We start from the raw sequence: 12,391 nt of genomic DNA on the forward strand, positions 1-12,391 counted from the left end.
GCGGCTGCTGCAGAGCAGCGAGTCCGAGCCCGGTCCCGCATCCGCACTCGCATCCGCTTCCGCATCCGCATCCACATCCGCATCCGCATCAGCCTCTCGCCGCGTCTCCCTGTGTGTGTGCCAGTGTTCAGCCGCAGCGGACCGCCAGCAATTGCAGTGTAAGGCGTCCGCCAATCGCATTCCAGCAAACTAATCTAAACGGCGCCGAGTGTCGCATCTGAAATTGAGTTTCGTTTCCGGTTCCGCCGCGCGTGCAGTGAAGTTCCGTTCCGTTCCGGTCCGGTCCGGTCAGGTCGGTGGATCGGTCGTCCGTTCAGGCAGTTTTTCCTGCTCAAAAATTGATGACAGCAGCAGCCCTGTAATGTAAGTCGCCACCTTCCCTGCAGCACGAGGCCCCCAAAATGTGTGCTACATGATTCCTGCTTAACTGTTGCTCCAAACTGCGGCAGCGTTCAACGCCCCAGCCAGGCAGACATACAAAAAGGCAGACAAGCAGACGAGCGGACGGACGGACAGGCAAACAGACGGACGGACAGGCGAACAGGCGAACAGGGGCATCGGAAATGTGTGTCAGTGTGCGAGCTCACTGTACTTCAGTATTGAGGCGAAGGCAAGCTCCGTGTTTATGCCAGACCCATGTCCTGATATCGCCGAGAAAGAAGCATCAAATGCGTGGAGCATTTTGGATAGATGTGTATCTACAGGAAGTGGCAGTGTGTTTGAGAACTGTGCCACTCAAATGTCAATAAATAATGGTCGTCCCTTCGCCTTATATTATCACTTTATAAGTTCTTGTATATACACATTTAGCTAAAAAGTTCAGTGAGTGCTAAAATGCTTTATCAAGCAGCCCATATGTTCCATTTGATGGATTTTAAATACTGAGATACATTTTAGAACGCCACATCGCTACCTATGAATGGTGCGTCTGCTAATTTAATCACAATTCAGTGACTCGTGTAAACAAATGTTGACTTCGCTAGGCTCACATGTCTGGGCTGCCTTTGCTTTGTGTTGATTTTCTCGTTTTATTATTACCTCAAACGTTTTTCTCGTTTGCTCTAATGAATACGCTCCGACCTGTTATCCCAGTTTCGCCAGTCGCCTCCTTCAGCTGCTTCCCCCACCCATTCCTGCCCCATCTACTTGCAGTCACCTGCCACCTGCAAGGTAGCACATTACCCATACGCCCCGTACGCCAGCCAACCAGCCAGCCAGCCAACCAGCCAGCCAGTCAGCCAGTCGGTCTGACAGACAGACAGACAGTCTCCTTCGGCTTGGTTTCCCTGCTTTTCTTTTCGCTTTTCGCTTTTCCTTTTTGTTTTCGTTGTTATTGTTTTTAACGCAAATTCCCACTTGCTTAGTTGCCTGTTCTGCCTTGTTTTTGTGTGCCATTGTCTTTGTCCTGACACACAAATGCTACTTTTTATATACATATCTATGTGCACGTATGTGTGTGTGCATTTATATACTATCCGGCAGCGCCATCGTCCTGTTGTTGCGCAAATATTTGCCTTTTTTGAAGTTGATTTTGGTCTCCGTCTGAGCGCCTTTTGTTGCCATCTCAAGTTCTCAAGTTCCGGAGCTCCGCCACCCCAAAAACATCCCACTCCGCGCCAATATGCTGATGAATCGTTGCTAAATTGAATATCGAGTGTTTATTTATATTGGCCGGCAAGTGTCACGCCCGCCAGCCAGTCAGCCACCAGCCACCAGCCACCCGTGTCCATTGAGTCCGGCAAACGAAGAGGAGCTCTGCAAATAATTTGAAATTGATGTATTATCTCGGAGGGAACGTGGCACAATTGTCTCAGTCAATGACCCGCTCGTCCTTTCATCCTGCTGCACGCTTAAGTAGTTTGTGCAGCGCAAACAAAATTAAGCAAGTTGCAAGTTGCTTGGACAAAAGTTGCCGTCACAATTGTTATTTTAGCGCTGCACAGTGGGATGGAAATTTGAGCAAACAATTTACAAAATAAACGAAGCGCTTGGCGGAAACTTGGGGGCAAGAGAACACTCCTCTTAAGCAGCAATCAATATACAAATGAATCATCTACAGTTTGTATCCAAATATTGTGTGCACTACAGATGGCAGCGAAATTCAGCGAAATGAAGCGAAATTCGATTGCAGTCAGCATGGAATTGCTTTGTCGCTGTGGACCAGAATTTATAGCATTCAATTTCCAGTTTCCGCTGTCTGGCTAAATATTTAAGCCAGCTCATTAGTCGCGATTCCCGCGGCGCGGAGCCGCACTTGGCCAGAACGTGCTATCGCATTCAATCCGGGCTTTAAGCGCCAACTCCCGAGTGCATTATGCGCTCCGCCATCTTTCCGCCAGAAATCTGGGCGAATCATTGTGGCCGGCGATGCACTTAGCCGACCCGCAGTGCCTACAAAAGAATACTACACCATCTCCTCCACGGCATTTTTATTTTTGAGCCAACTGCCCGCATTGCCGGCTGCCTGTTCCCAGTTCGCTGCTCCTTTATGCTCTGTGCTCCACGCACACACACAATGCGACTGCCGCACATGGAGGCACCCAGAGATGCCCGGAGATGGCCCAGAGATACGGGAGCATCGATGTCGCTCCTGGTGGTGTGGTGGTGGTGGTGGCTGCTGGCTGATGGACATTTGCTGGCAGCTCTTGTGCCTCCTCGGCTCCCTTCCTTTATGCGCCACAAATGAAAATGCAGACAGACAACGGGCGCCAGCCGACGACAGCAGCAGCAGCAACAGCAGCAGCAGCAGCAACAGCAGCAGCAACATTGGCAGCAACGTCTGACGATGACGTCGCATTTCTGGAGACAATGAAACAAACTGGACCCGGCACAGATCCCAGCCGAGTTCGTTGACAACTGTGTCTCGTCCTCGCCGCTCGTCCTTTTTGCCGTCCCCGCTTCTATTTGTTTAACATGCATTTGAATTATGAGCCAACTGAAAGGCATACTAAACCCAACAGCACACACACAAAATAACCAAACAACTTTGGCTTTAATTCATAATTATTTTTATGTCAGCGCACTCATTAGGAGTTGCAAGCTTTTCATTCCATTTCCATTTTCACTTCCAACTCCCAGCTGCCTGCTCCTCATCATCCATTTTTTACTGCCCACATTTATGCCATTTTGCCATTTCCCATTTCCCATTTTCCTTTTGCACTTTATCCCGGCTTTGTCATTTGCATTCCATATTTGGACTCCTTTTAGCATTTCAAATGTTCCCACTGCACATTTCGTTCATTTAAATGGCCCAACATTTTCTGCTCCGTTGTGCATTTTGTGACTTTTAATTGCAGTCCTCAATTACTGAATGGAATCAATAATAAATTGGGCGCCACATGAACTTTGCTCCTTTGCTGACTTTAAGAGCTGCCATTCAAGTTTGGCTTAAATCGGTATTGCCAAAGTTTGTGCAAACGAATTTCTTACGAAATCGAGCCCGTTCAGCGTTATTGCAATTTAACAACTGCAAAAAATATTTAATTTTCCTCTGGCAATTTGTCAACTGGGTGTGGCCCCTCAAAAGCCCAGACCAAGCCAGACTGAATCAGACCAGACCAGACCAGATACACACAGCCGGTCCATACACATACGATATATATATAAATTATCATTGCCAGCCAAAACTCAAATACGATAAATTGCCAGGCAACCGGGCAGCAGCCGCGGCAGCAGAGGAAAAAATCTATAATTTACACAAAATTCGTTTCCGCATCGGAACGCTTTTCCAATATAAATGGTTACCATTCCGATTTCGCATCGTTTATAACAAATTCGTGCTGATGCCGCCAGATATGGCCATAATCGCATCAGACTGGACCCCTGAACTGGCGACCTTAGCCAACTCTCGATAGGAAGTGTGCCAAATGGCCAGGAGACGGGGTCTAGTCCGCTACAAATTTGGCAACTGTTTTTGGTTAATTCCATTTGGGTGCTGGCAGCCGTTGCTGGGCTAATGGTATAATATTCATTATTATTCATTTTGCAGGCATGCCAACAGTCACACTCCCAACTTGATGCACTATTTTATTGCTTCTAAGTTAAATGTATTTGGTGGCTTTCTAAAGGTATCTTAGATATGATGGCTTTCTAAAGGTATCTTAGATATGATGGCTTTCTTAAGGTATCTTAGATATGATGGCTTTCTAAGGGTATTTTAAACCGACCCAAGTCGAGTATGATGGGTTTTTTAAACAGCCTCTAGACAGGAGTCTGTCAAGCTTCTTTCGGTTTCCAATTGACACCTTCCATTAACTTTTCGTCCTGTTTCTTTGGCCAATTCTTGCAGCGACAACAACATTGAAGACTGCTAACTGGAATTGCTTCGAACCATCACCATCACAAACGAAGAAACAACCACAACAAAGTGCTGCCAGCAACAAAACGTAATCAGGAATTTAAGCAAAACCAAAAAGAAACATCAGGGACAGCGAGGAAGACCCAGAGAGCATGTTCATGGAATTGTCATCGTTAGCGCGCAACTGACGCAACAGCTCAAGGCATGTGGCAACAGCAACAGCAGCAGCAACAGCAGCAGCAGCAGCAACACTGAGCGGCAGGAGCAGCATCTGGCAAGAGAAGCAACTAGGAGCAGGACAACCTCCGTGGACAGGTGGTGTGCTGCTGTAAAGCAGCACCATAGCTGCCATTAAAATAGACGCCGCGGCGCAACAGCAACGCTGCCGTCGTCACAATCAACGCCAGCGACAGCACCACCCGCATCATCGCCATCGCAGACGACGACGACGCAGCAGCAGCAGCAGCAACTGCAGCAGCAGCAACTGCAGCGGGCTGTTGGGCGCAGGGGGCGTGGCCGGCAGCTGCCCATTGCTCGCCACTCAGCAACTCATCGAGGAGCCGGGCAGCAGCAGCAACACTGGCGACGACGACGGCGGCGCAGCAGCAGCAACAACGCAGCAGCAACACTGCAACCTGCAACATCAGCAATCCGGTCGTCGGCGACGCTACGACGGCCTGTCATCGGTAGGCAATGCAACGCGCTGTGCAGCAACGGTAAGTGCAGTGAAAAAAATTACCTATGTACTGAGTAAATCGATTTGAGAGCTCCTTAAAAGTACGGAAAATATAATTTAGTCAGGTGTTGCACCTGCCCTTGCTATCAAGCATGCTAAAAATAAACCTTGGAGCACACCTTACACTTCAAGATAACACAGTTGCCATGAAAACGTTTTCATAATTGTCAATAATTTGCTGGGGAAGTTGGCCCTCAAGGAGCTGCGAAGATAGCCTCCGACGCGAAACTCAATTATCCCATCTTTACAAGTTACTTCCGAGAATTTCCCACGACCATTACGTGATCTCGTGTCAATCTCGCCAGCCGGAGCCTCCGTATCCGGAGGCCAATGGAAAATGTGAAAATGTGGAAAAGTGGAAATGTGAAAATGTGAAAATCTGTGCCTGCGACTCGGGCCTACGCCTGCCCATTAGCTGTCAGGTTAATGCACCCAAAATGTTAATAAAACACAAACACACAGCGGAGCATCGCACATATGAATTTATGATAAGCACACGCAGGGGGGCTAAAAAAAATATGTGGGGAGTGGCTGGGCCATCTGAATGGCAATGGACTGGGGAATTGGTATGGGAAACAGGCACTTTAAAGTTGCGACAGCGTGACGTGGGCAAACTTTCAGCGAGAGACGTGCTAATGAATTCCCCAGCACACTCTGTCTGTATTTGTATGTGTGAGTACTTGTATCTGCGTCTGTGGCTGTGGCTGTGTGCAGATATGTTGCCGTATCTGCGTGGCTCTGCCAGCGACAGTCGTATAATTTCTAATGCGATGCTTTTATGATCGCCGCACACACACAAACACTCTGGCGAAAAAACACCCACGGGTGCTGCCACGCACGTGTGCCAGCCTACTGCTAGGACGCATGTGTTGGTGTATCTGTGTGCTTGTGGAAATTAAAATGCATAAAAGGATAACAGCAGAGTTGTTGCCGTTGCTGCCAGCGACAAACCACAGGCGCGCATCGAAGCCGTGGGCTGTCAGCAACATTGTCATTGTAGGCGAATTTCGCCAGAGACTGCATCGACAAAAAAACAAAATGACGTGCAAAAAAACTAGGGAAACAAGGGTGGATTAAGCGAAAGCGAAAGCAAAAGCGCCTGACAAATTGTACTGCAGGGAAAATTGAGATTTTCGCGCTCATCAGCGACGCTGACAACAATGGCCCAAAGTGCACGTGTTGCTGTGGTGCTGCGAAACGCAGGCCACGTCTGGTTTAATTTTAGCACCGTCTATGGGTCCCTGAGCCCAAGCGAATGCCAGTGGGTTGAACGCCGAACACCTTGACACTACAAAACGGGGCGTATACGTAATACACACTGCATACTATTAGGCGCTCATAAAAAATGTAACGTTGCCGCATAAAAATAGATGCCAAACTCGAACCCTAAGCCAAAAACCCTGCTCGTCGCCGTTGTTGCGGCTTAGCGAAGAATAAACCATGCATAATGCCCCCAATGTTGTTGTCGCCACCATCAGCATTTGAGTTATAAATTTTTATATGATTTCAGCTCGACTTGTATCATAATTACGTAGCTGTGTGCCATTGTGTGAGTCTGCTGGGGTATAATAAAATGTACAACCTTTTATGGGCGCACTTAAAGTTTTGTGTTGTTAGTTGGAACTCCTTATCAGGCTCACTGGGAAAATGTACTGCCTGAATAGCTACTACAAGTACATAACGCACACAATATGTTAACCCATTTTCATGATTAAATTAAGGAGCAGCATAGCTTAAATACTTTTGCAAATTTAGTTTTTGCTCAAAGGAATACCAGTTCAGTAAAGTCCCTTGCTCGAATTCGCATGAATATAAGGAAGCAGGTTTACTTCAATGTGAAAAAGTGGCCAATCTTCCGATTTGTTTTTTTCTGCTGGTGCATCTAGCCTGCTCAAGTGTCTGCCTCTGTGATTGCGACTAACTGGAGGCACGTTTGGGCCAGAAGCCAAGGAAGCAGCGATTATTATTGGCAATCAAGTGGAGTGCCATCTTGCCTTTGGCTAGTTTGATCTCTGATTGCAGTCGGTGCGTCAGGAGAGAGTCGGGAAATTGCTCCGATGGGTGGCTTTCTGGCCAGGGGCATCGACAAGCTCACAGCTCACAAAGCAACCCGCTCCATAACATAAATGGAAATAAAATCAATCCGTCGGATAGTCCTCGTATCACAGGATGCCGTCTCTTCCGTCGATAAAAAGCTATGAATTTGGGTTAAATATTTTCACGTTCACTTCACTTCACTTGGCTGTCATCAGTGGGTAGTCACTCCCGCATTCGCATTACATCCAGCCAAAATCCAATCTACGTTTCAGTCATCCTCGTTCCTGCTACTTTTCCCCCACAGTTATGCAATGTACTCGCAACTCGCAACTCGTAACTCGTAATTCATAAGCCAGAAGCACAGCATGTAATATGCCTTCGATAACATTTTGCTCGTGTGACAAATTTTTGTCGCAACCAAAAAAAAAAATAAAAGGGTGGGAGGGAGAAAAAATCACGAAAAAATGCTGCAGAGTAACAGGAAAAGTTTGCCAGGAGGAAAGGACCTCGGCTGGCAAAAGGACAAAGTGTTAAATGTTGACATGTCATGACATTCCAAGGAGCAGCGGCCAAGCAGATGGGCCTTAGTCCACGGACAAGGGCTAACGAATCTGCAAAAGGACTCGGGAGACAGAGCGATGGGTCCTGGTCAGCTAAATCGGAAGCAGAGAGCGGGACAGAGAGGCAAAGTCGCTCCAACGAGCGGCTTACGTGCTGACAGCTGACAGGCAAACCAATGAACTACGATATGACATGGCCGCCGTTTCACCCCCGCTTCGCAGATCCTTTTCCTGGAATAACATCCACTGTGTGTGTGTGTTTGCTTGTGTGTGTGCGTGTGCTCTCTCTGTTTGTGTTTGTGCGGAACATCAACTAATATTGTCAACGCAACATTCGACTTGTTATCCCTTCCGCTCGCCTGACTTCCTCTTCTTAATTTCGTTTTGAACTCCTCGTCGTCAGCCATTTTGTCTGCCCTCTCGCTCTCCCTCTCCCTCTCGCTCTCTCTCTCTCTCTCTCTATTTCGCTGTCGCGCTGTCTCTGTCAGTTATTTGCAGAAATTTATTGAAATTGTTTGTCAAATTCCGTTTACTTGTTTTTCGCATTTTGCCAAAAATTTCCTTTTTTGCCAGCACCAAATGATGACAAGGACAAACAGACTTCCGTCGATGTCCTCTTGCGCCATTTTCTTCTCTCTATCTTCATCTGCTTCGCTTTTTTCTTAACTGTGTGTGTGCGTGTGTGTGTGAGTGTGCGTGTGTGTGTGTGTGTTTGGCAGTTAATCTAAGAAGTCGAAGTTGCTATAGGGCCGCTTGGTGGCATATCAACTATAAGTTGGTCCTTGCCTCGCGAGCCCCCATCCAGCCATTATATTTTTTATAAGTTGGCGCTATAAAATGTTGCCATTTCCCATATGCACGCTGCTCGGTTTGTTTTTGCATGCAATTCGCGCATATAGAGAGTAGGGCAGGAAGTCCCTTTCTCCTCATCGATTTAGGAGCGAAATAAATAGGGCACAAGCATGTATATAAATATATTCAAGAAGCGATCCAAGATTTTATTGATGTTGCTTGAATTTGAATGACATTGTAAAATTATACGCAAATGTATGCAGCCACCGAAAAAAAAGACAAGTATTCCATGCGACTTGTTCTGCATAAAAGAGGAGATATGACGGAAAGAAGAGAGAATTTCGTGTTCCAAAAACTTTTATGTGCATATCTATTACAACTTCTGGGTTATGTATGTGCGGCATATTGGGAAACTGTCTTAAACAAACAGATGCATGGGTACATATTTACCCATACGAGCAGCGTATGTCTATGCATAAACCATAATCAAATTGGCCTGGAAGTGGACGTTTAGTGGATGCTTCTAAGCCCATTCGAATCATAACTGAGCCATGAAAATGTAAATATATGAGTTGTGTCATTTCGGTGACTGTAAAAATGATTGACACGAAGTCTTGCCCTTGAGCAAGCATTAAATAAAGTTATATTACAAATGCCGAATACAAAAATTCATTTTAATAAACTTAAAACATGCACTTAAAAACATAGAATGTGTTTGTCATGGTGTCATGTTTCTTGTATTTATATAAACGAGTGTCAACTATTTCCTAAATATTTTAAGCACACTTGTTCTCTTAAAATGATTGCCACTTTGCAGATTTGCTACTTTCTACTCTGCAAAATTCCGGAATTAGTGTCTTGATGGTGTCATGTTTTTTTCAACCCTTTAAGCCCACTCTCAGGAATGCTTTCTCCTCTGTTCCTCGCAGAGGAGGGCTGTATGAAAATTGCACGATAATACGGCACCGAGAACACTCATCTAAATATAGGCTATGGCATAATAGGCTCAAGACGCTTTCATTCAACACTTTTTAGGCAGCAGCATGAAATGGCGCCAGCATGAAAGCCATTCACTCACACACAGGCAAAAAGTGGAACTGGAATGAATGGGCCAAAGGAGCAGGGGAGCAGCGGGAGCAGGGGGAGCAAGGGGAGCAGAAGGAGCCAAAGGACCAAAAGGAGTAATCGAGACACGCACGAAAGACAAAGGCCAAGAGCAGCAAGAAAAAAAAGGCGAATAAAAATGAAACGAACCCCTTTTCAAATTTCCAACGGATTTTCTTTGTTTTTTTCCCACTGCCGGACAAAAGGTGGCTGCGAGTTTTCATTTAGACGAATATTCCGGCCAGGTGGGTGGCTGGCTAACTGAAAGCCCTGAAACTCACGAAACAACTGAAAAAGTATTGTGTGGCAAAAATAAAAATGTCAATTTGCCAAATGTCGGCGAGCGGAAGTTCATGCTCCCAGCTCAGGTAGATGGGTCTCCCAACCTGAACGAACTTCAAAGCCGGAGTCCAGAGTGGTGTCAGCATTACCACAGCAACCACCACCAGCAGGGCAAAGTAATTTCCGAAATATCGTACTCAGATGCTCACTCACACTCGCACACCCACACATACATACGCCCACCAGCTTATACAGACGAAGAATAGCCAACCCCCAAATCCGAAAAAGAAAACCACTTTAATTTCCTCGGGCTCCGTTTATATAAAATATATATCTTTCGCACCAGTCACAGCAATTCGCATTCATGCGGGTTCTCGAAATGATTTCGACACGGATACTTTTGCCTGGACTCCTGTCCTTCGCGATTCTTCCGCCTAAGCCCGCCTTTAGTTTAAAGTGTATTTAATTTAAATGACTTAAGGGGTAGCAAATTGCTTCCGAAAGGGTTGGGCACAGCCCATCTTGTATGTAATGAGTGGAGCTCGTTTTGGGGGATGGCGTTTCCACCCACAGGCAAAAGTTTTGCCGTTGAAGACCAACAAGTTTGGTGGCAGGAGCCTGGGAAGCTGTCAAATTGTATGGCAGCCACTGCTATAAGGACCTTACGAAAAGTTTATCAAAAATGGTTAAAGCCCAACTGCCAGAGATTTGCAGTTGACTGGTATCGACTGGGGCTGGCCAAAAGGCACATTTTAACAGCGAAATAACCAAAGAATGGGCCAGCCCTTTAAATTGGTGCCTTTGGCCCCTTTGGTCTCAATGGCCAATTTCGCTTTTTGGACTGGCTGAATTCGGTTCGTTGGCTGGAAGCAGTGCAATTCGCGCGTGCAACGTAATAAACTGTCTTGAATGCTGAGAGCGGAGTGTAAGCGGGTTGTAAGCGAGGTGGAAAAGCTGGCAAAAGCTGGAGGAAAACGGGGAAAAACCGGGCCTGGATAAGGTGGAAAACCGCAGTCAGCATCACGGTTTCGTGTCCACGGGCGAGCTGGAATCTCTGAATCTCGGCCTGGCTGGCTGCGTTTAAAAACTTACTTCCTTCCGGTTTGTTAGGCGGCAGAAATTGGCGGGTGGGCAAAGCGAATGGCTGGGGGGTGGCGGGCTGAAATGGAAAACGGAAAATGCCAAATGCAGTGATACAAATGCGATTTTCTGGCAACGGAAAGGCGGAAGAGGTGTGTACCATACAAATACACACACTCACACACACACACAAGCAAAGTGGCAGGCAGAGATTTAAGGCTTTGGCTGCTGACACTTTTTCAAGTTGATGGCGCCTGGCAAGCCCACACACACATGCACACTTCACGTTACACTCTATTTGGCAGCGTACCCAACTCAAAATGCCGTGGCGGAAATTATTGAACGCACTCACACACATGCGCCGATACGCAGGGAAAATCGGGAAAAACGGAAGGCGGCGGAAGGGATTCGCACACATTAAAAATGCAAAAAGTCAACGACTGCGCAGGAAAAAGCCACTGAAGCTCAGCTGAGCATTATAATGCGAGAAATATATTCATGCGATTACAATAAGAATCGAATAATGCCGCGTTCTTTTCCTCGCCAGTGCGTGTCTGTGTGTCCGTGTGTGTATGTGTCTGTGCGACAAGCTAACGCCTCTGAATCAGTCTCGGCTTCGAATTCGGATTCGGATTCAGATTCAGATCCGGATACCGACGCCACCGACTCAGCCGTTGAACCGCACAGGAAAGAAGCCATCCGATAGCAGATACTACCTGGGGGCATGAAATCAGCGCAAGTTGCAACTCAATTGCAGAGATATGATGTTGCCATGATTTATGCTTGTTTTCCACTTAATTGAGCCGCTGATCATCGCTGCCGCGTCTCGAGCCTCAAAGGTCCGAGCGATAGTCGTACGGCGATACCATAAATAACGCAAAGGACATAATGGCCAGCGACTCTTGTCCGCATTACGCATACGCCACGTTGAGCGGCGCAAGTGGCATCGATTTGCTGCCACATTGCGACTGCTCTTTTTTCCCGCTCGCCGCTTTTTCGCCGAACGGCTATAACGAAATATTTATGCGACGTCATTGGGGCATCATTTAAGTCGTTTGTGTTGCAAAATTGGCTGCACTGTGGGAGAAATGTGGCAGTAAAATCTGTGTGTTAATCTTTGCAATGCCTGCTAAATGGAAGTTCATTTTTCTTGTAGTGTCTGAGTAATGAATGATTTAATTGATCAAGTTTTATGTGTGTGCTTTTTTTAAGATTTTCATAACTATGTATAAATTTTTCGAAGTACCCAATTTTTCGTTGCCAGCAGTGCTGCCAAAATCTCTGCCCATCTGTTTTCGGCTTAGGTCGGGCCTTAATTTGAATTTAATTGAAGCCCAGCTCCAACGGTCGGTGGTTTGGAAGCTGGAAGTTGGAGGCTGGCGATGGAGGGCCGAAAGTCGGAGGTTGGAGGCTGAAGATGGTGGGGATGGCATTGCAACTGGCACGTCCAATTAATGGTGGCCGAAACTAGCGCCGAATGTGTGTCGAGTGTTCGTACAGCGA

The 12,391-nt window shown here is 46.7% G+C and overlaps 1 protein-coding gene and 1 long non-coding RNA gene across 2 annotated transcripts in view; both read left to right on the forward strand.

The window, feature by feature from the left end:
* The first annotated feature begins 262 nt into the window (after positions 1-262).
* Positions 263-4,346, forward strand: LOC113564836. Its single transcript, XR_003408337.1, has 2 exons — positions 263-363; positions 4,289-4,346. It is a non-coding gene; the product is annotated as an uncharacterized LOC113564836 (long non-coding RNA).
* Positions 4,347-4,944: 598 nt separating this feature from the next.
* LOC6554784 (acetylcholine receptor subunit alpha-like 1) overlaps positions 4,945-12,391 on the forward strand; it is a 51,360-nt gene continuing 43,913 nt past the window's right edge. The window contains exon 1 of the mRNA XM_001981945.3: positions 4,945-5,013. The gene's annotated coding sequence lies outside the window, so the exon portion shown is untranslated. The remainder of the gene's footprint in view (positions 5,014-12,391) is intronic.

The sequence above is a fragment of the Drosophila erecta genome, unplaced genomic scaffold (assembly GCF_003286155.1).
Source record: "Drosophila erecta strain 14021-0224.00,06,07 unplaced genomic scaffold, DereRS2 tig00000000-arrow-pilon, whole genome shotgun sequence".
In the NCBI taxonomy this organism is placed as follows: Eukaryota; Metazoa; Arthropoda; class Insecta; order Diptera; family Drosophilidae; genus Drosophila; species Drosophila erecta.